The sequence below is a fragment of the Diadema antillarum genome, unplaced genomic scaffold, assembly GCF_040938485.1.
Source record: "Diadema antillarum isolate AM-2024a unplaced genomic scaffold, OU_Dant_1.0 seq00000712_RagTag, whole genome shotgun sequence".
NCBI lineage: Eukaryota > Metazoa > Echinodermata > Echinoidea > Diadematoida > Diadematidae > Diadema > Diadema antillarum.
Genome location: NW_027271616.1, coordinates 716,619 through 744,239, shown reverse-complemented (window position 1 = coordinate 744,239; position 27,621 = coordinate 716,619). Strand labels below are relative to the sequence as shown.

The following is a 27,621-nucleotide window of genomic DNA, read 5'->3' as shown; positions in this document are numbered from 1 at the left end:
CACAGTCGCAAATTTAACCACTCGCGAAATCATCAGAAATTCCCAATTTGCAAAAATTTAGACAAGCGAAATATATGGCGTATACAGTAGAAGTCGGTGAAGAGATTGGGGAAAAAAAAACACACATACACACACATGGGCGGAAGATGGCATTGTTACTTATAGAACAATGGAAAGAATACAGAACTGAGTGTAAAATGCAGGAAGTCCCTAACCTACATTTCAACTAACAATGATGGACTGTAAGCATTGGAAATATAAAAAAAAAGCCATGGGAAAACAGAAACAGATGGAACCAGTCATTATTTATGCAAGACTAAAGTTCTTACAGGCATAATTTACCATTTGCAGATGAAACAAAAACCCAGCATTAGAGTGCTTCAAAATAGTTCTAAAATGTGACATAAGGATAGAAACAACCAATATAAAAATTTGAACCAGTATAATCGATGTTAAGTAGGGTTAAATATACAAAATGTGAACAATAATTTTATAATAAAAATGTTTCCAAACTAAACTGTCTACAGTTATGGTTTAATGAGAAAAATAGTGATATCTCCCTATATTTTAGGCTTTACTGCCAAAAAAACCAAAATGTATATATATATTTATGTAACGCCTGAAGACATCCTTGCCATTTGATTGGTTGTTTGACATTGATCATTCGGCCCATTTTACTATGACGTCATCATCCGTGCAATTGTGGCTCCATTTACCATGCAATTTTGGATCCATACGATTTGATCCATTGCACGCACTCCGAGAGTCTGGCACACTACGCATGTAAAACACTTGCGTTTGCAGTGTGTATGCGATCCATAGCGTAAAGCGCTCAGTGAGCACTCTCCTTATCTCAGATCCCGCACATTCTCTCTTGTTTCTAAATTCATATAACATCAAATGACAAGGATCTATTTTAGGCATTATATAAAACAAATAATAAAAGTTTTACATTCGTATTGATCCATTCAACGAGGCTGCGCCTCGTTGAATGGATCATTTAATCTTTCACCTCATGAAATATTGTGTCCATTTCACTTATAAACATTCAATATTTGTATGACATGGCAGGATGTTTTGTGATACAACTGACTTACACATATGCATCAAAAGCAGTATCTTGAACATTTTTTAAATCACTGCTCCCAAAGGTAAGCAGGACCCTTAATATACATCTATATTGTAGAACAAAGGTATAGCTTCACAGAAAGAGAAAAAAATAGGCTGGACTGGTGGCCATGGTGCAGAAGTTTATCTGCAAACTCCTTCCAAATCGCTGACACCGTTCAGCTTTCTTTCCATTTTCAGCCCATGTTACATTCGATCTTTGCATAGACAGTAATTGACATTTCAAGAATTGCCCATCATATCAAAATGACCAGGAATAACCTTTAAGAAAGTTTGTATCACAGAACTTAAGGAGCTGAAAGATTTCGCACTACAGAAAGAGTAAAAATAAATTCATCATGTGTCTGCCATCACTCTTGCTGCATGGGATGCGAGAAATTTGCCAGAAGGTGGCAGTTCCCTAAAAAATGCAAAATGCCATCGACCCCCAACGAGTGAGGTCACCACATTAGCTTTCGTACGCATCCCTGACCATCCATGATTCACCAGGCTTGCATCCATCACTGACAATCGCCAACAACCAGCTCCTAAGTCCAGTGAGAGCTCAAGCTACCACTGCATTGCACTCCACGGGCTTAAATTGTCACATATCACATTAGTACCACAGGAAATCACAGCCCGTATTTAACACCACCAACATATACGTACATATATATGAATAAATGAATGAATGAATCCCCAAACAGCATCGAGGCGAACAAAAATCCAAAGTTTTAATGCATATGATTTGAGGAAATTGGTTGGGAGTTTGGGGAGTTGTGGAAGATTGGAAACGTAACAGATGGCGAAAAGGGAACCTGTCAGAAATGGCTGCATCTCGATGGTGATAGTCCCAGAGAGCGAGACCGCCATTCACCATGCATACATCCTAGGACCTCTTCTCCCATACTTCCACGTCATATTGGCATAGCACTCGACGATGCCCCAGGATTAAATGCCACTGCAAACATGTGGCTGTGAATTTCTTTTCTTTTAAAGAAGGAGCGGAAATACCGCCACAGTTTGTCACCCATGCCTCAGCTGGCTAACACTTCAGATTACCCCTTTTCTTTTCATCTCTTTGTTTTCTTATTTGTGCTACCTAACTCTGGGCTCCCTCCCTTCACTTGACCTCACAGAATCCAGGCTCCTCCTCGAGCACTGTCACTGGCTTACTGGAAAAGATGAAATTCACCGGCACATATAGAACTAGAGGTCACTTTACCTTAATCCTGCTTTGAATGAAACTCATTTCCTCTTGCATTCTAAAGGTCTGTCACTTTATATCCAGACAAGCGGAAACATCAAGAGAAACATTATCTTTCTTATTAAAGGCATTCCACATTCATATTGCATATGCATTGGATGACACTTGTGACCATCTATCAATAGCTAAATCAAATTCAAATTTAGGAAGATTTTTGAAAAGTGAAACCAATGTACATTTCACTAAAGTAAAATTGCCATCATTTGCTACATTCCACCTTTTCTCAGCATTTGGTTTTTTTTTTTCATTTGAATTCTCCGTTCCATAATATCATCTTGCTCTTCGTTTTCCATAGTGCAGCCACTATATATCCTACCTTTCTCCTTTGAGCAAGCGATATTTTTTTTTCCTACTGCTTTCCATGAGATTATCTCTGATATGTCTTTTCCTTAACTATCTCTCCTTGTGAATCATCTTTCTCATGACCCCTTCTGTCTCACACAGACGACCCTGAATATCCACCATCCTTCCCCTCTCCCCTCTCTCCCCCATCCAAGTCTCATCATCGTCTCATCCAGCTTACCCCATCTATCCACCAGCACTCTTCACCCCTCCCCCTCCCCTAACCCCCCTCCCTCAGAAAGAAAAAGAGTCTTTGGTTCTCCCTCATTCAAAACACTTCAGGGGTGCTTACACGATAAACATTTGAGCAGCTTTCTAAAGAGCAAGAATCGCATTTAAAAAGGAGGAGGAAAGCCGATCTGGACGACAGTGATAAGATGTGGCCCAATGTGCCGCATCTTTCCGCAAAGTCTCATACACACGCTCATCCGCTTACAATTCAAATTGGCTCCACCACCACGGGGCAGTGTGCCCCCCTGGAGGGGTTCGTCTCTTTCCAATGCCTCCTTCCTGTGCAGATTTTGTTCTCTCTCTCCCCCTATCCTCCCTCCTCCTCTATCTCTCTCTCTCTCTCTCTTTTCCTCTGGCGGCTCCAGTAAAGCGCATCTCCTCATCTGGATGGTAACCCAATCTGGCGAGGTTCTTCCAGGACGTTAAGATGGAAGGAGTCATACTGCAGGCCCAAGGATGTGTCATCGTCTTACCTCTCCCATCCTTTCCCACAATTTCCTTTTCTTGAATGTCATCATCATCCTTTCATATTTGCTTTGCTTTACATCTTAATTCGTTCATTCATGAATTCAAAAAACTAAACAAAACAAAACAAAACTGCCAAGACGACAGCATTTTATACAGAGTAGCACAATTTCTCAGACAAATTTACAAATGACAGGTTTTGTGGAAATGTGGTCAAAAGAATGCTGGTTTGAACACATTACCTTCATTCAAACAGCCTATGTTGTTCTCGTGTTACACTTTCAACTCTGCTACCCAGTCAGTCAGTGGTTTATATCTTACTACAGGTTCAATTCAAACGACAAATTATAAGTCATCCCGGACTGACAATATGTGCTGCTAACATGAATGAACCAAGATGTTTCAGGGGTCAGCAGGGAGAGAACATCCCAAGCCAAATGGTGTTACTCCACCGGTCCTACGCCAGCAGGACATTGGGTATGGAGATTATTAGCTCTGTACGTGATTAGAGGTTACAGACCAAAAATGGGAACTTATATCACCTCTGATAAGGTCTCTTGACATCATCTCACCATCCCTGTTGTAAAACTGATCGTAAGAGTGAGCCAGATGGCTGGTACATTCACATCCACTCACACACACACACACACACACACACACACACACACACATGCAAATAGGTGCCCCTCTATCTGTTTATCACTCTTACAAAACGAAGGGGGGGGGGGGGTATCTCCCTCACATCGCTTTAATTGAACTTCACATGGAGTGAAGGAATTGCGGTTGCCCATCCAAGCACGGAGGGATTCAATTACCGCACAACTCTGATAATGGATTCCTTAATTGCATGAAATTAGGTGTGACATATACATGCCAGAAGAAGATGTTACACTACCACGGCAACATACTTTGGTGGTCCAGTTTTTTTGGTCAGCTGTACCGTGAGACGACTACAGATTAGCAGGGGGTTAAAAGGGCTTGGATAGAAACTCTATCAGTTCTCTGACCGAGTTTTTCCGTCAAGCTTTTGTGCCACCATCCGTGTGCCTAAATTTCCAACCAGGCCGACGATGTCACGCATTTGTAGTTGCATGTATGCGGGAGAGAGTCGGTGTTAATGGCAACCGGCCCTAATTGAGCCATGTTTGCTCTTTACTGCTGGAGTCCTGCATGGGTAAACAACTTGTAGACCTATGCATCAACTAGGACTTAGCATGTCATTGGCAACCCGTGTACACATTACAAACAGCTTTCTCTCTCTCCCTCTCTGAATACAGCATCTTAGTTTCCATCGCCAAGCAGGGCCTAATTGATTGGAAGTGAAATGTTTTCTTTCCAGCGTTCCACTGATCACGTTTGAGGGGAATAACAAAACGTCGAGGGTCTGAATTAAACGTCCAAAATCTGTACTAAATGTCCTACGTTCTGGCTTGCTGGAAGGAATTTATGTTTTGTATTCATCACAAGTGTCACTTTCGACCGTAAACATCCCATAGCCACAAATAGTATGAGACAAAGATTCAGGCCTGCAAAGCAGTGCATTGATACGACTTCTGTGTTTGGGCGAGTGTTATTACCCATTCTACGATTTAGTGTGGCGTAAGTGTATTTTACAGATCTTAGCACATACAGCGGGATTCATTATCCAGACACGCAATGAACAACATTCCTGTCACGATGTTGCTGATTAAAACTGCAAGCCCATTTCTGAACATGCATGCTTTTTTGTTTTGTTTGTTTGGTTTTTTTTTTTTTGGTTTTTTTTAATTTGGAATATCACAGAACAATTCAACCTCAGGAAAAAAGTGTGTTGTCAAAGTCTACTCTTACCACACTTTACCTTTGAAAAAAAAACAACAACAGTATAACTATTTCCCACATGAAAATGTTATCTATAAGCCATTTGAATAGGATTCTGTGGCTTCATTGATCTTTGCCCAAACTGCAACAGACTAGATAATATCTACTGAAAGTTTTCTCATATATGACTATGAGGGTCTATTTCTACATGTTAATTTCTTTGACCTCTGACCTCTGAATGAGCACTGTTTGTGTTCATGTAATACAGTTTGACTTGTGAACACCCTTGGAGTGAACACCTTTGCCATGCACTTAAACAGCTGACTCAGCTCTTCTTAGAGTGCCATCAACATGACATCCCAAATGAAGATGACATACTGCAGGAGCCCTGGGCCCCGTTTCATGAAAAGATATACTGTAAAACGAGGAATATTCGCATGCATTTTAATTTCACGAATTTCGCGAGCGCCAAGATTTGCAAAATTAAAATGCACGCTAAAGTTCTTGTCTACACTATATGCATTGAATGCCAGTGGCAGTTCGCGAAAATTTCATGCCGCAAAAAAGGCCGTCGCCTCCAATTCGCGAAAAATTCATGCCACGAATATATCACGTTTTACAGTAATCGATTATAAATTTCCTTACTACACAGGCTGCCATAGACTTACCATAAAAATCAACTATAACTGCATTTTAATTTCGCAAATTTTGCGAGCGCCAAGATTTGCGAAATTAAAATGCACGCTAAAGTTCTTGTCTACACTATATGCATTGAATGCCAGTGGCAGTTCGCGAAAATTTCATGCCGCCAAAAAGGCCGTCGGCTCCAATTCGCGAAAAATTCATGCCGCGAATATATCACGTTTTACAGTAATCGATTTAAAATTTCCTTACTACACAGGCTGCCATGGACTTACCATAGAAATCAACTATAAAATCGATTACAACTCTTCATAAAACAGAGGGCCCTGGAATCCAGCAGAAAGACATCAACTCACAGAGTGGCATATAAATCCATCCAGAGGTATAACAAGGAATCACATGGATGTAGCGCTGGACATGGTCCCTCTCTGCATCTAGTGTTTGTTCCAGTATTGTGTGTGAAAAATACACACACACACACACACACACACAAACAAACAAACAAACAAACAAACAAACACACACATGCATGCATTCAATGTAGACCTTTGTATGGAGGTTAAAACCTGTGCAAACCCAGTGCATGTGTGTGTGTGTGTGTGTGTATGTGTGTATACTTGTTAGACTACCCCCATACAGCAGACATGATCCATTTACATCTTATGGACTTCAGATCAACTGTACCTGTTACTTACCCTCAGAAATCTCGGTGAATCGGTGAAAAGAATTCTGTTTGTTATCAGCGATCTACTCTTCCCCCTATCATCCACTGTTTGTTATCAGCCATCTATATTTCCTCCTATCATCCAGGCTGAGAGATGATGACGTCTGAAGAGAATTGGAAGGGAAAAAATGTGAATCGCCAACATCAGCCAGCTCTGCGCATGGAATGGTTCACACCTCACAACTGAGCAGCATGCCTGATTTCGTCAGCATTTCATCTGAAGAACTTATCTGTTCAGATGCCGAATCACTAGAGAACTATCAAGAATAATCTATGGGACGAGAACAGTGTACCTTTGGCTCAAAGTTTCACCAGTGCTTTATCCGAAAGAGATTTTTGACTGACAGAAATTTAAGCGTGCAGAATGTCCCAGTATGAAAGGGGTCGCAGCCAGCAGCAGCTTCAGGGCAGCCTCTCTCCTTTGTCTGCTGAAGCAGACCAGGGAAGAAGGACTCTGACCATCGCGCATCCGTCAATCACTGAAGCGACAGGGAGGCCTGCAGCGGTGCACGGGGAGCATCAACCGTGAGCAGTGACGCAGGGGCGCCGATTGAAATGATCACCGTCGCAAAGGGGCTTTTCCGAGGAACGAAAACAAAAACACAAATGGATCTGCCTGCTATGAAATTGGTGTGAAGAATAAAGACAGATCAGCCTTTTGAGAGTGTGTGCATGCTGATTTAAAACTTCAAGTCACTTCTCTTGCATGCGGTTCAGTCAAAATTCTGCACCCAAATCCATTTCATTGATATCAACAACCCTCATTTTTGTTCCACATTTTTGTTATCAAATATCAAACTTGAAAGTTATTTCACAAGAACAGGGCATGACAGATTTTTGTTAAAATGAGATGTTCATCTTCATGCAACGGTTGGACATAAGACTGTAGGAACACTAAATATCTGTTGTGAATTTCTGAGATTTCTTCTGAAAATATGTAGTTAGAATCCAACTATTTTGTAAGCTACAGTGTATAAGCAAGACTGCTTACGAAGGAATGAAAACTGATATTTTGTCTTCCTAGCTGCTATAATTATACAAAGATCAAGAAGGATTTTACCGTCTTTAGTTTACGAGAGTTCTTGTCTTTTATGGATTACCAAAATGCTTTGAATGCTAATAAACGTTTCAATCAATGACCAATTTGCTGTATGTGCAATGTATTTCACAGTGGTTTAATTTTTGCGAATATAGAGAGTCAACCAATATTTGCAAAGTCAATAACTCGTGAAAAATAATGGCTCCCGTAACACAAACACCTGTACTGTATATTCTAAATTATTACCTATACGAGGTAGTTTTGCGAGGCAATTACAGTTGGTAGTTTGCAGGGTCGTGGAGTTCAGCAGGCGACATTAGAGCATATCACGAGCATCCGGGTTTTTACATATACAGTGGACTCCCATTATAACGAAATCCTCGGGACCGGCAGTTTTCTTTCGTTATATCGGAATTTTGATATAACCGAGCAAATAAACAATAGAAATACATAGAGTGGATGACATTGCAGCCCAAATTTTTACTTCGTTATAACCAGAATTTTGTTATGAACCGTGTTCGTTATAGCGGGAGTGCACTGTAAAACAGGAAGGTGGGAAGAGAAGGAGTGGAATCTAACCTCCCTGCTTTACATGTAAACATTCCGATCGACCACAAAGAGAAAACATTCAAGGAAGTCGCTGCGTGTCAATTACACGCACCGCAGAAGAACGCCGATAAATCAACTCATACAAGGTTGACCACTTCCAGCAGCACGACGCGTCAAACAATGACTGGCCCATTTGTGCTCAATAACTGCACAGTGACCATCAGTTATAACAACTCTCCAAATTGAAACAGAAGCAAAAAATAAAGTGTAAAAGCGTTCAGATGTGTGAAGTTTGCCTGTTACAACTACATTATATATCTTTGAAGTTGGAGTTGAATGATATACATTGATGAACAATTTGTCAATTATTCGACATGTTGGTGATGATCTACAGGTAGTCAAATGTGGCTTGATCTGTATCATAATGTATAGCCGTATTCACATATTTTCCTAATTTACCTAGGGGATAAGTAATAATTATGATATTGACTGGCCTTGAGGGAGATACCAGATAGATATTGCCCGCACTGAAAGAATATTGCCCTCATCTTCGACCCGGGCAATATTCTTTCAGTTTGGGCAATATTTTCTGGTATCTCCCTCGAGGCCAGTCAATATTATACAAATGTCATACATTTCATGGGGCTTCTATTTTTGCAAATTTATAAGTCGGGTGCTATCTGCAAATTTATGCTCACAATTTTTGTCTATTATTGCATCGATAGCAAAAATACCCACTCACTATATTGTTGGGAAGTCCTGGTCTGTGAAAAATTAGACATTCTAAATAAATGACATGTATACATACAGTATTATACCCATCGTTTGAAATCGCTTTGTTTTATCTCTTGAAAAAGTGATGACACTTCTTTCTCCTCCAATCAATGTGGTACTCTATCACAAATTTGAACACTTGTGAAATTGTGTCACAAGTCCCAATTTGCAAAATATAACAGGTGATGTTCAACATGCCAAAGGTTCGTTAATCCAAAAATACGCAAATCCCCCTTACATAGAGGTTTGTTAACATGAAAATGAAAAAGTGTTCATTAACCCAAAGATCTGTGGCATTATTTGGAAGGTTCTTTAATCCAAAGGCTCGTAATTCCAAAAATGAAATATGGTTCGTCATTCTGAAGGTTTGTTAATCCAAAAACATAAACAATGTGTAGTAATGAACCTTCAGAATTACTAACCTTTTTTTCATTTTCTGATTTAACAAACCTATGGAAAAACAAACCTAAATGTAATTTTAAGATTTCGAACCTTATGATATCTTCAGATTATCAAACCTTATTTCATTTTCAAATAACTGGAGCTTCAGAGTAACGAAATGTAACCAACTTTACTTGTCAAATACATTGTATATAATATGGCACAGTGCAGTCAATATAGGCCTACAACACAGAGAAAACTCCATCACACACATAACCATTCTGACTCCCTACGTGGCTTAGCAGTTACACAACATCTCTTCATATCCTGTACGGTATAACTTTGACGTTCATTTTCTTCCAGCCACACTACTCATTACAATATGTAGGTATTTAACTGTCACTGCTTTCTCTGACTGTGACCAATATATTGGTCTTGTTTACTGAAACCATACAAGGAGACAGCATCGACCTTGGCAAGTTCCAAGGCATACATGTTTGGTGATGCATTTATGTTTCACCATCTCACTGTCTATAAACAACAAGAGGACAGTGAAGGAGACGGGGAAAGAGGAGATCCTCATAAGTTTGCAGGAAGTGTGCAATGCTTAGATTTCCCAGTGGCATGAACAGGGTCAAAACCGTTCCACACTCCGTTCCCGTTTGTACACTGCGTGCCATCATCCTCCCTTCCACATTTCTCTCTGTCTGCAAAAACGTCCGACGTGAGCCGTATTTGCACAATTGGCTCGTGTTCCCCGGCACGGACGCGGGGCAGAGAAAATGGTGCATTAAGCACGTTTTGGGCCACCATCTGAGCGCACGGGCAATGGATGCCAGTAAGTAGGCATTTGCCAAGTCCGTGAATAGGAAGGAATGGAAGATGCATGCAGTCCTTCATTTATTTTCAAACTACCGGTACCCTGTTCTCTCAACACACAGCTCTGTGCATCCTTGAAATCTCATTCATTACATCTGATATTTTATCTGATTTTTTTTTCTCTCAACAACTAGGAATCGTTTACTTCTATTTAATATTCCTGTGGCAAATTGTCACACTGAAGTATGAATCAGAAATAGTTATTTTAGCACAAAAATGTGGAAAAAGCTATTCAAAGGGATATTGATTATCTGATTGTTTATATTTCCTACCAATACTGCATGACCGTACCCTGATTATGACAGAATGCAATGTTGAGCAAATTACATTTCTGTGTCACGAACCTGAGTTTAACGTAACTGTCTTTATTGACTTCCGAGTCTGAAAAATAAAGATGATCAACATCTAATACATAGAGCTTGGAGTTACATTACTCAGCCGCTGTCCATTCTGAGGCAGCTTTATTAGGTATACAATGCATGTCATACTCTGTTACAAATTTGATTTATCAAGTGCAGCATGCATTAGGCATGGTACAAGCTTTATATTCAGACTGGAAATAGGCTAAAAGGGTATTCCAGCAACCAAGTGGGCAGTTTACATCTCAACTCCAAGATACTCATCTGTGCTGGGAGAAATTTAAAAATGATAATAACAACTTTGTAAATATCTCCTTGTTTTCTATTCAACAGTGCTACTGTTTAATTGACTGCACTGTGTTCATACTTTGTGAAATCACCATTGTCTCTCAAAATATAGAGCATTCAGAATAGTTCAACTTTAAATCTTTGCAGTACACTTGGGAGGTGAGCTCTTATAACCCACAGGAGAAAAACACCTGTACATGATTCAAACTTGCCCAGTTGCAATAAAAACCTGTGCATTATTACCATATTTCCCTCCTTATTTGAAGTATAGTATTTTCTCAACTTAAACGGCACAGATTAGAAAATACCCGTTTATTTTCTTCAAATAGTGCTCTCATACATTTTGCATATGGCCTATTTTTCTGCATCCACCTCCTGATATAACTCATTGTGTACCATCGCCAGTCATGAATACTTACAGTATAGGACTTAAAGGTGCATAGTCCCCGCAGTGTAGAGGGCGCTGTTGATGATACTGCCGATCACCGTTAGCATTGATACGAAGATTACCGAAGTTGAGCTGTCATCAAGAGTAAAGTGCGTAAAGTGCGTAGGTGTTGCTAAGTAACGTTGCCTTCATTGTCTTCTGTGCGCATCGCGCAGTCTGTAGTAATGCCAGGGTGCGTGCATATGTGCTTCTTATTATGGCATCACAAAAGAAGTTTGCTAAAGCTGTCATCCCCCTCAGCCGAATCATGAGCCAAACTGTGATCGGACCACTGACTACAGTGGATCGGACTTCTTCGGACTCGGGGAAGTGGGCCACAGCGTAAGCCCTAAAGAGGAGTCGATAGCGTAGGTCTCCAGGAAACTTGCACCGTGCGCCCGCGTACGCATTTGAGTAAAACACCTGGACCATGCACCTTTAACACTGCAGGACACCCATAACATTCCCTTTTCTTTTTCATGTGCTCTGTCTACTGTACATCATGTCATTTCTCAGTTTTTCCTTATCATCATAATGACCTCTTTTTTTTTTTTTTAGTTTCCCTATTTACTCCTACCATTGTCTACTAAGCCAATAAGTAGGTCGGTCAAATATTACTTTATACTGCATTGCTGCAACCATCAGATTTACTTCCCATTCTGGCACAACTTGATTTTATTCTTAATATCAATGTGTACGATCAGATCAGATGGGGAGAAAAATTGCTTAAGGATTCATGTGATCACATTTCTGTACCCTGAGCATGTCTGTTGCCTCTACCATGACTGCCGTTTGTTTTTATCTCTATGCATGCTTTGTGCACGTTCCCATTTTTCCCATGCACCTAAGGGGGCAGGGATCATCTTTCTTCATCAAGTCCAAGATTTGAAATTGCGATAAGCATCATTATTACCCACAGTCTCTCAGTCTGTCTCCCATTAAACCGACTGTCTGCATGTGAGTTTACTGTGCTCCTGTGATATTCGGGACAGGTGCACAAATGCCAGTCTCTCCTATAGCCAATCATCTCAAGTCGGGAGTTTGAAGGTCTTACATCGCTGCACTGATTGGCTGGAAAATAACTGTGTCATGGGGGGGGGGGGGGGTGGGGGGGATTGTGTTTGTGCAAAAGAGGCATTGGGCCAATCCCAACTATGAGGGGAGAGTGAATATGACAACCTGGATAATGAAATATTATGGATGTATCACTCCCTGACAGATGGGCGATGTAAGGATCAGACAACATCACATTATCTTGCCCACCCCCAAAAAAACAACAACAACAACACACACACACACAATAACAACAACAACAAGGTTTGCCTCACCATGTTGGTAAGTGGGTCAGCAAAGATGAAAATGATAATAATATATAATCATAATGATAAAATTATGATAATGATAATGATGATGATGATGATAATCCTCATCATCATCACCATAAAAATGATGATGATAATAATAAGCATCTATGCATGATATTAATTGCTAAGTGTCCGAGTACGTACACAAAGTACGTATATTACACCAAAATAAAAGGTACACATATTTTGAGGATTCTCCTAAGAACAGTAAGGATGTGACTACACAAGGGTATTTTAAAGACATGGCAGGGCTAACTTTATTTCCGATTTTTGGGGCAGCAATTCCCAGTAAAAGGCTTATTAGTTCAAGGTAAGCAATCAATATCCAAACAACTGACTGAAAATCTGCAAGAAAAATGACCCTGCTATCACTTGGATAAGAATGCAGACCAAATCGGAGCCATACATTGATTCTTTCTTGGATTAAATCATCCATACACACTATAGGCAGTGATGTAATATAAACTGACAAGAATACAAGCATATATGACGGTCATGCACAGAATGTGCTCACAGGACTACCAAAACACAATTAAGACCAAAAAATAAAAAATAAAAGAATAGTTTTTCTAGTGCTTACAACAGCAGCACCTGCATGAATACAAGATCAGTTTCACTCAATTGATGCTATAGCTGCAACTAATCAACCGGGTTCCCCACATTCACAGTTAAAAGGGGGCTTTCACTTCTGGTTTCATCTTAATTCCACAAATCACTTTTAAAAGAAAATGTATTACATAAAATATCCATGAATTTTAATGTCTTACAAAAGATAATGGACCTTTCCTAAGAGATTAACTCACATGAACTTGCAGTAATGAGATGAAAGAAGCCTACATTATATGTCCTCCAATGAAAAGACAGTTTGAAGAAAAGACCCCCTAATCGAGCCTGGCTGCTTCAATAAACCACCTTGATTACAGCAAGCCGTGTGTCACTTAACTTCTGCCGTTGCATGGGCGACCTTCGGATCATGGAGTATTCAAGTTCTGGTCAGTGAGGAGGCACGGCCATTTGATTTCAATCACAGACTACATTAATTCATTACTAGCAAAAAGGGGAAATTACCTGCACCAGTGATGGGAGAAGTACAGCAAAACGCTACCGCCACAATTCTAGCTTCCTCAAATCAGAAAACTGAGAGTGCACACGCCACAACCTAGATCATAATTTGCGATTGGGAAAAGACAGAATGTGTCATTTGATATTCCATTCACATATCCCACATGACACAGTTGACTGACATTATCATTCACCTCACTGCGATCCTAAAGTGATCACACGCAAATGATCATCACTACATGTACGTGAATTTCACACAACGTACGCTCTAATCAATCTCGTGGCCACTGATCATGAATGATATCTTTGAAGGACATTATGAAAATCATGCGTATGGTAGATTCCTTCAGAGACAAGAATGTGGGCTAATTGTGAGAAGCAATAATCTACCAGGACAAATATGGAATAGAGGTTCTGACATCCATGTTGATACAAAAGCATCACAGAAGATACTCGACAGGGGTGCTAAAATTATTCACAAGTAAAACTGAACTATCGGTGAGTACATTAAAAGGAAAAAAGCTTTGCTTACAAACTGTTGTACAAAAGCACACAATCCAATTCATTTTCAGTAACGGGTGTGACTTACAAATTTGAATATGACCTTTGACCCCTTTTGATATTGCCCACTTTAGTTCACTCTACACGATATCTCATCCTCTCAAAAAAAAAAAAATGTACTCTTTGAAGTTTTGCTGACCCATTTCCAGTATCAATCCTACAGAGATTCTGAGAAAATGAATTAAAGCACAGACAAGCAAACCCACAGAGTGACAAACATACATTCAGACTTCAGATCTGCAGGCATGATGCAGGGACTACACGATACCTGCAGTGCCATTGCCGAGAAACTGACACAGCAAAGCAAAACTTAATAAGCTTAAACCAATTCTCACCCAATGCCGGCGCTTCCACTCTCCGAAATCACAATTCATAGCCATGCACCGCGATATCCAGCCACTAAGCGCTGTGACCTTCCTCCCAACGTTTGCAAAAATGCCACCTCTGGGATAATCGCGCACACACACATGTACGCTCGGCACCCTAGACAATACCGGTAAGATCCACCTCTCCTGAAGACGAAGAGGGGGGGAAAAAAAGAGCAGAAATTGGAATAATGGGATCGGGGCAACCGCGGCTCCAGCCATGGGAAGATGGATGCTTGTGTGCATCTAATTCACGCAATACCCCCGCCACCAGTTGAACCCTTGTGCAGGAGATGCACGCTCGCATCCGACATGCATGTAAATATACACTCGGGGCGGGATAACCCTGCACGTGAATATATACACACCCCTGATCCCAAGATGAGTGGAGATGGTGGGGGGGGGGGGGCTAATGGGAAGGAAGGGGAAGTGAAAAAGTAAGACTAGGAAACACTGGAGAAACACACTGACAAGATGTACTTTTTTTTTTTCTAATTGGAGTCAAGTACAAGTTGGTACAGTAAAAGTCAAACAAGTTCTCTTCCTTCTACTGCTACTCTACGCTCCTCTTTCTTTTTCTTCCTCCCTTTCTCTTCTTTTCTTTCTCTCCTTTCTTTCTCTCTCTCTATCTATCTATCTCATCTTTTCTTGAATACACTTTGAGAAATGATCACTACAGAGGACTCTTGAGTAAAAATCAGGGTTAGGAGTTGCCTTATGAATCTACCTTATTTATCCTGCCTTTAAAAGTCAAAATGATTCCCACCTCCAGAGCACATGTCATCTGCAAAGTGGGTCATAGGCACCCTGTGGGACAGTTCTAATCATCGGACATAGAAGTCCAGTACTGGACTATACTAGAGATAGAGACTAAAGGTCTGATTTTCTCGCTCCAACCGAGTGACCCGGTGATATGGACCTGCGGCCTTAAATGCCAGAGACTCAGAATGCGCAGGGAGAGGAGATAGGAGGTTTTGCACCTAAAAAGCGCACAGCACACAGCTGCTGCCAAAACCCCCAGCTTACAGTCACAGTCAATTATTCAGCACATGATGGGTTTGCAACACAAGAGGGATAATACAGCATGCACGCTTGCGAGCTAATGGAATTTGTACTTGACTGGGCACACAGGCCACTGGCGAAACCATCAAGGCAATAGAATGAGGGGCGGTGGACATGGCCCCCGCGCGCCGAAACCTGATAGGATGCCACGGTGATGTCTTACTCGGCAATAATAATAACTCTGTGGCAATGGAACATTTGGGGGTAATAAGGGTTTGCCCCGTAGTAATCAGCATCAAAATTTGAAGAGCTGATGCCTTCTGCTCCTGGTATAATCAGACAAGAGTGAAGCCCTGTATGGGGTTGTCTCCCAGGAAACTGCCCCCTTTTGATCATCCTACCTACTATTACATCTTAAGATGACACGTGTATGGCATTGTCATGACTGTCTCTTCCAAAGATCTTATATTACTAAAAATAGAAGAGATTAATAACTACACTTATCTACAAATCTTCTTTCTTCAAAAATTCCTACAGCACTTTGTGTTTGCTATATGACAGATACACCCCTCGTTATATCACAGATATTTTCTACACAAAAAAATTCAAACTCACTCCACTAAAGGATGTCCATGACTGTGCCTTTCTTTAAAATCTTGATATATGGTGTACAGTAATATATTATTTGTGATACAAACACTGTGGAACAATATCAGGATTTGCATAGACGAAATCCCACATTGTACCTCACAATTTGGCTATTTGGGCTCACTGATGGCTGCTTTGGCACCCGGTTTGTAAATGCGTAAACACAATTTCAATGGAAAGTTTATCTCTTGATATGAGGCACTAGAGTGCGACACTGCTATTGGTTCACTTTGCCTTGGAGGGCCACCGCCTACAGATGCTGCGTCACAATGAGTGCTTAAAGCTTTTAGAAGTTCTAAATGCGGCTTCTACACTGATGTGACATTGACACCGCGCTGTTTTCATTCCCGGTTAGGAGCCCACCGTTTCCACCAAGTGATCCGTGGTTAAGTGAAATAACACCTTGAAAGCTGCCAGCCGTGCCATCAGAAAGACTGCACAAACACAAGCACACTTACAGGGGCATTGTGGGGGCATTGTGGGGGCATTGTGGGGACATTGTGGGACACTAACATTCCAGCTTCACAAAGACATGCACTCCATTTACACAATCAATTATATGGAGTAACTGCAGGCTAACTTAATGAGAGAAGAGAGAGCTACTACATCACATTATACACACACTCACGGAACGCATCAACACAAAATATTATATATCTTATACAATATGTTATAACATAACATTATATATCTATACCTATCCATCTCTCTCTCTCTTTCTCTCTCTCTCTCTCCACACACACACACACACAAACACACACACATATATATATACATATATATATATATATATATGTACACATGTATAAACACAAAATAATCTCTCTCTTTATATAATCATATATATTAAACATTTATTCATTGTTTTGACCATTTGGCATTTATCATTGTTCAAGTGAGGCCTTCCAGATACAAGGTGCAATCTCATAATTTTTCCTCTCCTCTATGACTGTGACACTACACTAAACTACAATACACTGAATAAATCTATACTATAACAGCAACAGGTGATATAATGAATGAAAAATTCACACATCTCCCAATACATCAATATCCAAAAGTGCGAAGGATTAGGTCCCACAGGGGAAAAAAAGGGTGGGGGGAAAGGGTGCATGAACCTTAGGATATCCACAGCAAGCACTGGTGCACGACACCATTTACAATGAGCATGCATTGTTATCTACATAAGATATTGACTTAGTCAACATGTAATACTTCGATATGAGGGAGTTTTTTTTAATCTTTTTTTTTTTATTTATTCATTCCCTGCTCATGGGAAGGATTGCCCTTTCAGTCATAGTTAGGGCTGATTTTCAAAGAATTTTCAAAGATTTCAAGTAATCTATCTCATTCTTAAATTCTCTCCAGCTCCTCCTTCCCTATATTCCAAACGACATAGGAAGACAGTCACTACAAGTTAGTACACTCTAATCTCTCCTTTGCCAGTAAAATACATATATCTGCATTTTTATTCCTTCTTATTGTCACCCTGTACCAGATACATTAGTGTACCAACCAAGCATTTTTAAAGGATTACCATACCTCAGCTACACAAACTGAGCAGAGATGCAAAGGTCTGTGATTCAGAACTACAAGTGGGCCCATTTATTGCATTGCATGATGTCTTCTGCTCACATTGATTTATTGAGCAGATAAGTCTGGGATTTCGAAAGCCGGGGAAATTCATGCCTACAGCTGTCAAATGAGATATGGACACCATATTCCGTATATTTCATTCACGACCCGGAGCTACGTTTCTCTTCCCCGCGTCTGCTCCCCCTGACTTGCCATCATTCACAATCTCAAATATCGTGAATGCTTGTTCCACACACATTTCTTCTGCTAAGGGAAGTAGGAACCCGTCATAGATACAACATATGTATCTACCACCTAGATATAGATATATATATGGTAGACTCACAGATGTGAAACCAAGTTAAATCGACTTATGTCAAACATTGAACACATCATATTCCGAACTGCATTTTATGAGGTAGATTGAGATCTGTATAAAACAAAAATATTTCATTCTAATATAGTTTTTGCGTTTCCTTTAAATTCTGTTTGTTTACCTGATTTCACATGACATGATCAATGAATAATAATGCTGCTCCTTCAATTTTTTTTTTTTTGTTGCTGTAAATAGGCCCTTCTTTCATTTCATGCTAATCTCCTGTTGTTCCTTCACACCGTTCTTTCTCTTGTTGTGAATGTTATGATTTATAACGTATCATTTGTTGCTTTACTGTATGCTGTCAACGGCTATAAAGACTCAATGAAAAATAACCCTAAGGCTGATAGTGGTTGTTTTTTTCTACCATATTGAAATGAATATTACATATAAAAAAATAATCATATCAAAGGGAGGCAGAGAGAGAAAAGAAAGTTACAGATATGTGAAAGTTAAAAGTGCAATTCTATACCATGTGTAAGTTGTTTTTGTTTAGGGATGTTTAAGTTTCACATGTTTTCACATAGCAGTGTTTATATTACAGTTTAGGAGCAGTGTTATTACAGTTTAGGAGCAATATTTATGTAGTTTGAAAGCAAGAATGACTTTTCCTCGTGAGACTCACACTAAGCTTTACATAAACCTTCATTACTAATTTCCTTTTTAGGGGGGACATGAAATTTAGAAGAAAAAAAGTTAAGCTTTTCACACAAATTTATTGTATCCTTGTAATAGCCAGCAAATAATAAATTTCGGGGTTAGGAATAGTAGATGTGCTAATCTATCATCCCAAAACATGATATTTTCCTCTTTTCCAAGAAACAAATTGGAGAACCGAGAGATGATTACATCATAGTTTGTTCTCATTTGCATACTGTGTTGTTCCACGCAAATTTCCATGACTTCATTTCATGTCCAGTTTTGATAAAATGGCCACAATTCAGTGTGTCCGACTTTACTCTTATTTCTCAAAGTCTACTTGATGATGATGTGAAATTTGATTTTTCGAATGCTTAGAATATTCATACCACACTGAGATTAAGCCATATAACATGGTACTGTTGCTAAGGGCACCATGACGTACATGTTACTTGCCTCGGTCATACAACAGTGACATCACATTTGTAATTGGTCATATCTAATGGTGTGTGAATTATCCATTTATTTATTCATTCACTTCAGAGATTACACTTTCTCACTGATTAGGAGGAAGCACAATGGGAGATTACATAATTACACATCAGCTCTGGTAGAGGTCTTCAATTTCTTCATACACTTGCAAGAAGAATCTTCCTGTACAGCATTTTAATGCACTGAGCATATGGCTATTGATGCATTTATCAACAGTGTCTAAGTCTCTAGGTCATTATGACTAAGACATCAATTTCAGCCCCCCAAGTCTTAAATGATAATCGTGATAAAGAGGATAATGATGATGGTGGTAATGGTAGTGGTGATAATAATGAAAGGATGTGGTAGTGGTAGTGATGATGATGATGATGATGGCAGCACGGGTAGTGGAAATAATGGCATAGGATATGGCGGGTTCCAGCAATATTGTCCGACACTTTACCAAATTGCTCTCTAGCTCGCTTTAATAACTGTCAATATTTTCCTCTCAATTACACTTTCACACCAGCTCACAATCCATGACAAAATGAGGCACTTACCTCCGTAAGCACCTTAGCTCCGGCAAAGGATACAGGAAAAGAACTTGGGACATTCACCCTCGGTACGACAAGTGAAAACCAACTGACCAAATCTGTAATAATGAAAAAGAAGCAGGAAAAAGAAAATATTTTCATTCAGTACACAACATTTCTCCATTTTCTCTAACATCTCACCCCCTCTGTCTAGTTTGTTCTTTTTTTTCTCTCTCTCTATTCTTGCTAAACAACAACAGGTAAGCAATTCAAACACCACAATTACACTCAGACATAGCAAGCAATATGTATAGACTTGTACTACAGCGGTGGTGGGGACTCCTCCATACCTCTGGGGAGATGAGATAAGTTACAGCAATCATGCGGATCGAGTTGTTCCACTATTCTCCCCAAAACACAACACTGCTTTACCTGCAGCTTTCGCATGCAGTTTCCCCATGGGGCTCTCTCTCCTCCCCATAAACTTAATTACTGCATGTGTTGCAACAGATATTCAAGCTGTAAGCTGTCCTATCACACTCGATGCAATGCAAGTTAAGAGAAAGTCTTCTGTCCATCACAGTCTAGTTTCCTGTCTTGATGAGGGACAAGTTGATTTTGTATTACTACCCTGTTCTTTTTTGTCCACTTTTTGTGACAATCACTCCATCTAATTTGATGATTAGGAACCGATGGTCTTACATGCAATATGATATCAACCATGCATCAAACAATCTATTGATTTGTAATACATGATATTATGTTATGTATATGTCCATAGGTAGGTGCATATAAACAAACAGCGAGAGACAGACAGAAAAAAGGCTCAAATTTTTTTTTTGTGATTAACATTAACTCCACATGTAAAAACAAAAGAAACAAAATCCTCCTGTCAGCCCTTAAATCATTCTCAGACAATACACATCACCTTCTTTGTACACATAGCACACACAAAAAAGCTCTAATTTCCCCAGCTACAAAATGCACTAAGCATGCCAGAGACAGCTTGACACAATAATGGTTGACATGCATTTGGCCAGCCACATTGTCATAAACAGAGCAATGATGTGACATAAGAATCCTTTACACATCAAATATGCATTGTGGAGCAGGTTGACAATAGAGGGAATTGGGACAGGGATGCCGTTGTCATGGGCAACCAAATCCCTGCATCCCCTCACAAAATGATGTGGAGGATCACCATCCCTTCTAAATCCCCCTAATCTAAGACTCTCCCAGCAGCACTGTATCACAGTTTTATTTCCGGATGACACATAATTTGAAGAGAAGTGCATACTTCAATGGCATCAATAAATGAGATTCGCTACCTTGAAATGTATGATTGTAATTATGCAATGGAATCGTACAGGAGTGGAGTGCTATACATATATTGATGCTTTGAGGTGACTTATGAGGGAATATACACTGAGTGTTTATCAAATCCCACAAATTATATCCTGTCTGTAACAGCTGAAAGAAAAGGCATACATTGCTACTGAGGTAAATTTTAATGTTTGCTTTTATTGCAAACTCTGCAAACACGTACATAGAACAATTCTACAAGGTAACACGTTTCTCTTCCTCACATGTAATTGTACAGCAATTTTTGCACATCACAACGAAGCTTATTTATAAGTGCTATATTACCTACAGAACCATTTGTGTGTGTGTGTGTGTGTGTGTGTGTGTGTGTGTGTGTGTGTGTGTGTGTGTGCATGTGTCTGTATTCTCTCAATCTCAAAGGGAGCTTTTGAACTCGTTTTGCTTTTAGTCATTAAAACCCGAGTAATTGCAATGTGTGCCTCAAAATCCTACATTGCACTACTCTGCCATATAAACAACTAGTTTTAGTAGTAGCAACATGTTCAGTTTGTAGATATGTACATGTGACCTCACCTTGGCTAACTGATAAGCCACTGTCTGTTGGTATGGTAATGGAAGGAATCCATCACTGAGTAGCAGATTTACAACTCAATTCCAACATTTTTCTATTTTTTTTTAGCTTTCCCAGCTCAAAACAGCTAATGAATGATTGCAATATGTTCATCGTATTATAGGAAATTTTCGTCCAAATCCATAATGACTGATGTCTTAATAATGACATTCTTCAAAGAATTTGAAAGAGTAAGTTCATATCAAAATATAAAAAAACAACATGCAAATCAACTTCATCCATCTCACTGGATCACAGGATAAACACTTCTATCTACAAAGAGAGGAAAAAACAAGCCATTATTTGCACCCCATCAATAAACTCTGCTATACATCTGACTCCTCTCTCATCACTGTTGATTTCTGTCAGAAGTCAGCTCTGGGATTCAAGCACCAAATTTACTTTGCTCTCACCTTTCTGAAAGAATAAAGTCTGACATTGATTCTTTCCTGACATGCAGAACTGATTGATTTTGGACAGACACTACAACGAGCAAATTATTTTGTTTTAATCACATCAAGAGCAAATGTAATATTAATTATTTTCTATTCTAAAAATCACATTATTTCAGTTTACTTTCCATCTCCTCTTTTTGTTTCATCCTTCCATCAATGGATGGATAGACAACTTTGCTAATATTTCCTTATTTTATTACAAGCCTTCAGGGAAAGGTTACTTCAAACAGCTGGACAGCTTGCCATATTTTTGCCCAACATAGCAGCACATCATACTGGTGAACTAGAGTCCAGTTAAATGAAGTGCATTTAGTCCAACTGCAGCAGGTGAACTGAATAGCAAAGTGCTTATCCCATGGAGGAAAATGCACCCAGATTTCACGAAGTAAACCATCCTGTTAGAAGCCATGCTACATGTATATATACGATAATGCATTTTACGCCACTCCGCATTCTACACACAACCGGTTGTGTCACGGCATACACCATGATCCAGACGTGACGTACATGCCTGCATGGGTACGCAGCACCGTGCCTTATTCCATCGGCTTCAACCCCCTTCATTGTCACCCCCGACAATGTTAACTCAATCTGGCTGGATTGTCTTCTCACACTCATAGCGCCATGCAAACACCTGATAAATCCATCTCCCCATATGCCTTGATGTACACATACATACGTGACTGAGGTTTTTAATTACCTCCCGGCAGCCGCTTCTAGGCCTTTGTGGTGCTGCTGTTCCCCGGCATCAAACATGACACAGGCATTTCACCCGTTGCGCCATGGAGAGGATGAGGAAACAGAAGGACTGAGAGAGAGAAGGAAAGATAAAGCACAAGATAGACATGACAGAGCATGATTAAAAAGAAGTCCTAAAGAAGAAAAGGATATTAACAATACAAATTGCACCATGGAGAGATGGATAGACTGAAGAATGGACAGAGCGATAGACTGAAGAAGGCAAAGAAGGATAGATAGATAGATAGATGGGGAGTAGATAGGTGAATGATGAGATGGATGGATAGATTGGTAGGACAATATAAATGGATAGACCTATAGCATGTGCAACAAAGAAAAGAAGGAGAGAACGACTGACAGAGAACACAAGAAAAGGCACTGATAGAAAAAAAGGACAAGATTTATTAAGAGGGAATGATAAATAATACAAAAAAGGAAATGGGATCACAGTATATGAGACAGATGGATTGACAGAAGGTGGCAAAGACAGACTGACAGGTAGATGAGTACAGATAGATGAATCAGAGATGGAAGAATAGATCAGTGGGACCATGTAAACAGACAGACATGTATATAGAGGGACAGACAGACAGACAGAGGAAGATTGGTAGATGGAGTGACAGGATGCTGGTAAGACTGAACAGGTATTCTATTCCCTGATCAGGGACAAGCTGATTTTAGGGGTGTCCCTGCATACATTAACATAGTCTGCGAACAAGTCTCTCTCGGTTCTGCACTCCGACAAACTTTAGCCCACTACAAACTGCCTGGCAAACATTCCAGATGCATGAGGGGAGCGCAAGGGGAGCACTCCACAGCAACAGTTTAAAACACCAAGTCAAACTACCTAAGCTATGAGAACAGACGCATTCCATTAGCCCCACCCATACATAACCACGTCATGTCAAGCCATTGACGGTGAAGTTTTCCTATCATTCGCTCTACTGCCAACCAAGACATCACATTTTTGCAGCACCCCTAATGTGCTCTGTGATTTCATTTCTTGCAAATTAATTTCAGAATTTGCAGAGACCCAATCCATCTGATAAGATAGAGCCCTCTCATTCAAACATTGAACTAGTGCAAGCTGTTAGTTTAAAAGTGTTCATTAACTGTGAACTTGGAGAAGGGACTTACCATGGCATAAAATGTATCTGCACAAGTTTATTGTCATATCAGTATTTCATTTGACCAATAAAAAAAAAAATCCAAGTGTCTTCATTTCAAATCTATGTTTCTTTAAATGGCATTTAAGCATTCGAGTCCAAGTTGCCATGTCAGAAACATTTATCCTCCTGTTCGATAACAAGGAACAACTTTCACACTGCTAAACATTCACGGCAAACTGTAAAATCATGAATTTTTGTGTGCATGAAACTTTCACGAATTTCACTAGAAGCCCACATTTGTGAAAGTAAAATGCCAGTATTCACGAAAATGTCAAGCCACAAAAAAGGCCATTGGTTCCAATTCATAAAAATTTCATGCCGCAAAAAAGGCTGTCAGCTCCAATGCATGCAAGTTTCATGCTGCAAATGTTTCTGGTTTTACAGTTTATACTGCATGGCTTGTTATAACACATGAGAGTTTCAATGCATTTGAACTCATTGGCCCGAATTCACGAAGGTGGTACAAATGAAACCATGGTTTAAACCATGGAGCACCAAGTGTCGCATGGAATATTTCGTTACGAAATCAGTCATTTCGTCGATGAAATGATTATTTTGTAACGAAATGACAACATTTTGTAACTAAATGCACATTTCGTCTACGAAATGATAATTTTGTTAACGAAACGGTCATTTTGTCGACAAAATGACCAATTTTGTAACGAAATATTCCATGCGACACTTGGTGCTCCATGGTTTAAACCATGGTTTCATTTGTACCACCTTCGTGAATTCGGGCCATCAACACTGACACGGTTGTCTATATTTGGATCTGTTCAAAAGCTAGTCCACAGTACAATGTGTATCCAATTTCAGCAGAAACACATTTCTCATTCAAAAATGTTATACATTTTCTTCTTTTTTTTCTGAAGTAAAATCATGATAAGTATCTTCAAAAACATACTAGTTGGTAGCTCTGCTGATCAAACTTCCACACCCATCTACAAATGATGGCTGGTCATATGTGACTGTGTCAAAAGTTTGACTCATCTGTCTTGAACTTTGATCATGTGGGGGATGAGGCAGTTTACGCCTCAGCGTTGGCGCCGTCAACGTAAACTGACTGTTTGCAAACACGGACAGCTTTCACAGTGACTCCCATTCCATTTCTCTCGTGGCATTCACGCCCTCACAACTCCAAATCTTAGCCAGCTATTTGTGATTATGGAGAGAAATCATGACAATTTGGGAACACAGGAATCTCTGTCACACAGACACCGCCATTTCTCTCTATTGTCAACCAGCCGCCATCCCTACAAGCAAAAAAAAAACCTTATTCACAATCAAAACACATAGATCATCTCGATCTCCCTCGCATGACACGTTCATACCTAGATTTAGGTTGCTCGCTGGATCTTTCACACTTGGGCCCCGTTTCATAAAACTTGTTATCGGTGACAAGTTGTCATAATTGTTATAAGCTACTGAAATCTTGCATCTGATTGGCTAAGAGCAAATTTGTCACAGAAATGTGGCAGTCGTCACTGATGACAAGTTTTATGAAACACGACCCCTGGATCTTTCACACTTGAAAACCATTATTGCAGGTTTCACAGCCACATTATTGTGTTAAGGTACTGTGCTTTCCAACACTGAATTGATTTGCATGTTTTTGCCTGATCCTCTTCTGTTCATTCCTTTTACTCCTTTCTCTGTTGATATTTACAAAGTGCAAAGGGACAATATCTGGGGTGATAAGTATTACAGAAATGCAGTTTATCACCATCATCATCATCATTATACTTCACTTTGCAACATGTCTGAACTAAATATTTGCCTTCCTTTCTGATTTATGTGCTATCTTATTTTTGTGTCCGGGGGTCTAAACAATGACAATGGATGCATACAATGCCATCATTTTTTTTTTCATTTTTTTTTTTTTTTTTTGCTGACAACATATTTCAAGCAACAAAGTATGTCATGTGGCACTATCTGTGGCCTGTGATTGAAAAGGGTCATGACCTTTGTCTGTCATTGTGAGATACCAGAAATCTCTGCAATGGTTACATGTATTGATTATCTCATGTACACAGGTCATTCTGACTAACTGGAGAAAGCTTTGTGATAAAAAACTTCCCTGTTTTGAGGATTTTTTTTTTCTTCAAAAAAGGTTGTTTGGAGGGCAATTGTCCTCAGCAACTTAATCTATCCATTCATCTGTGGAATCCTATGAATGTCATCTCCAGACAGAATGCACACCCTGCATAACTGGTGCAGAATACATACAAGCAAACCACCATAAAAGTAGTCATAGAGTTCTAGTGATATTATTCATGTACTGTAGCATTCATTTCCCAAATGGATAAATATATACATATTTTACAAACAAAACACATAACACAGTCTAAAAGTGACTGCATGCCGAGTTACATTTTTACAGTCTAATTTTTGTATTTACTATCTTAGAGGGGAAAATGACAAAATAAAAAAGAAGGAAAGGATCTAACGGTTCTGGCAGGTGGTTTTCACAGACAGGTTGGCAGCCATCTTGAACTTTGGACAAATGTGCATATGATGACTTTTCACATCAGTTTTCAAATCACACAATTTACATTCCTAATATTGCACAAACTGAAAATGTCATTCTTCAATATAATTCAATTTAAGATAGAATGGGTTTTACAATTCTATACTTTTCACAATCTTTCAGCTAAGAATAAACAATTTGTGTGTTTTCACCATAGAAAAAAAAAGTAAAATACATTCAAGACATGTTTCATCACTATTTTGTAGCCGACCCCAAAATACAGACTGCCCTAACACTTCACACTTGAAACTCTGAGGCAAAGCACCATAGAAATATATCATGCCTATTTCACTGACCAATTTTACATACAAATATTGATTTAAAGACACAGATGGAAATAGTGTCATCAAATATGTGCAAAACCCATTCCTATCGACATTATCCCACCAGTTTTGTTTGGCTAAGCTTTGGTTCGCATACCCTCTGGTGGATTTTTGCTCGTTTGTTTTCATCTCTGCATTTGCGAGCAAAGCTCTTCCACGTCTGTTGTATTGCAGACGACAAATGCTACCTTCTGCTCACTCTAAAATCGCATCCAATGAGATCCTTCCTACTTGTGAAATCATCAATTCCTTAATGGACAATGAAAGACCAATTGACCTTCACATTAAGGCTCAGCAAGCAAAAAAAGCACATGACTGGCTTTGACTGCCGAAATGGCACTAAAATCCAGACATATAAATTGCATCACAGGGAAAGAACTGCACAGTTACTCAAGGTCAAAGGTGACACTCAGCTTCAAAGTCCTCGCTCTGCTGTGGAGAGACTTCCTCTATCTTGCATAAATTGAAAGCATTAATATAAATCTTTTGAGCAAAAGTAAAAATAAAACAAACAAAACAAAAACAGATAAACTATGTGGGTTGGCACTTTCTTCCTGAAAGGAAGGCACTTCATGTTAAATGATTTCCAGAAAAAAAAAAACCTGA

The 27,621-nt window shown here is 39.5% G+C and overlaps 1 long non-coding RNA gene across 1 annotated transcript in view; it reads right to left on the bottom strand.

The window, feature by feature from the left end:
- Positions 1 to 27,621, bottom strand: part of LOC139737895 (uncharacterized) — a 90,533-nt gene that overhangs the window by 7,565 nt on the left and 55,347 nt on the right. The window contains exon 2 of the long non-coding RNA XR_011711406.1: positions 19,898 to 19,989. This is a non-coding gene — a long non-coding RNA (uncharacterized lncRNA). The remainder of the gene's footprint in view (positions 1 to 19,897; positions 19,990 to 27,621) is intronic.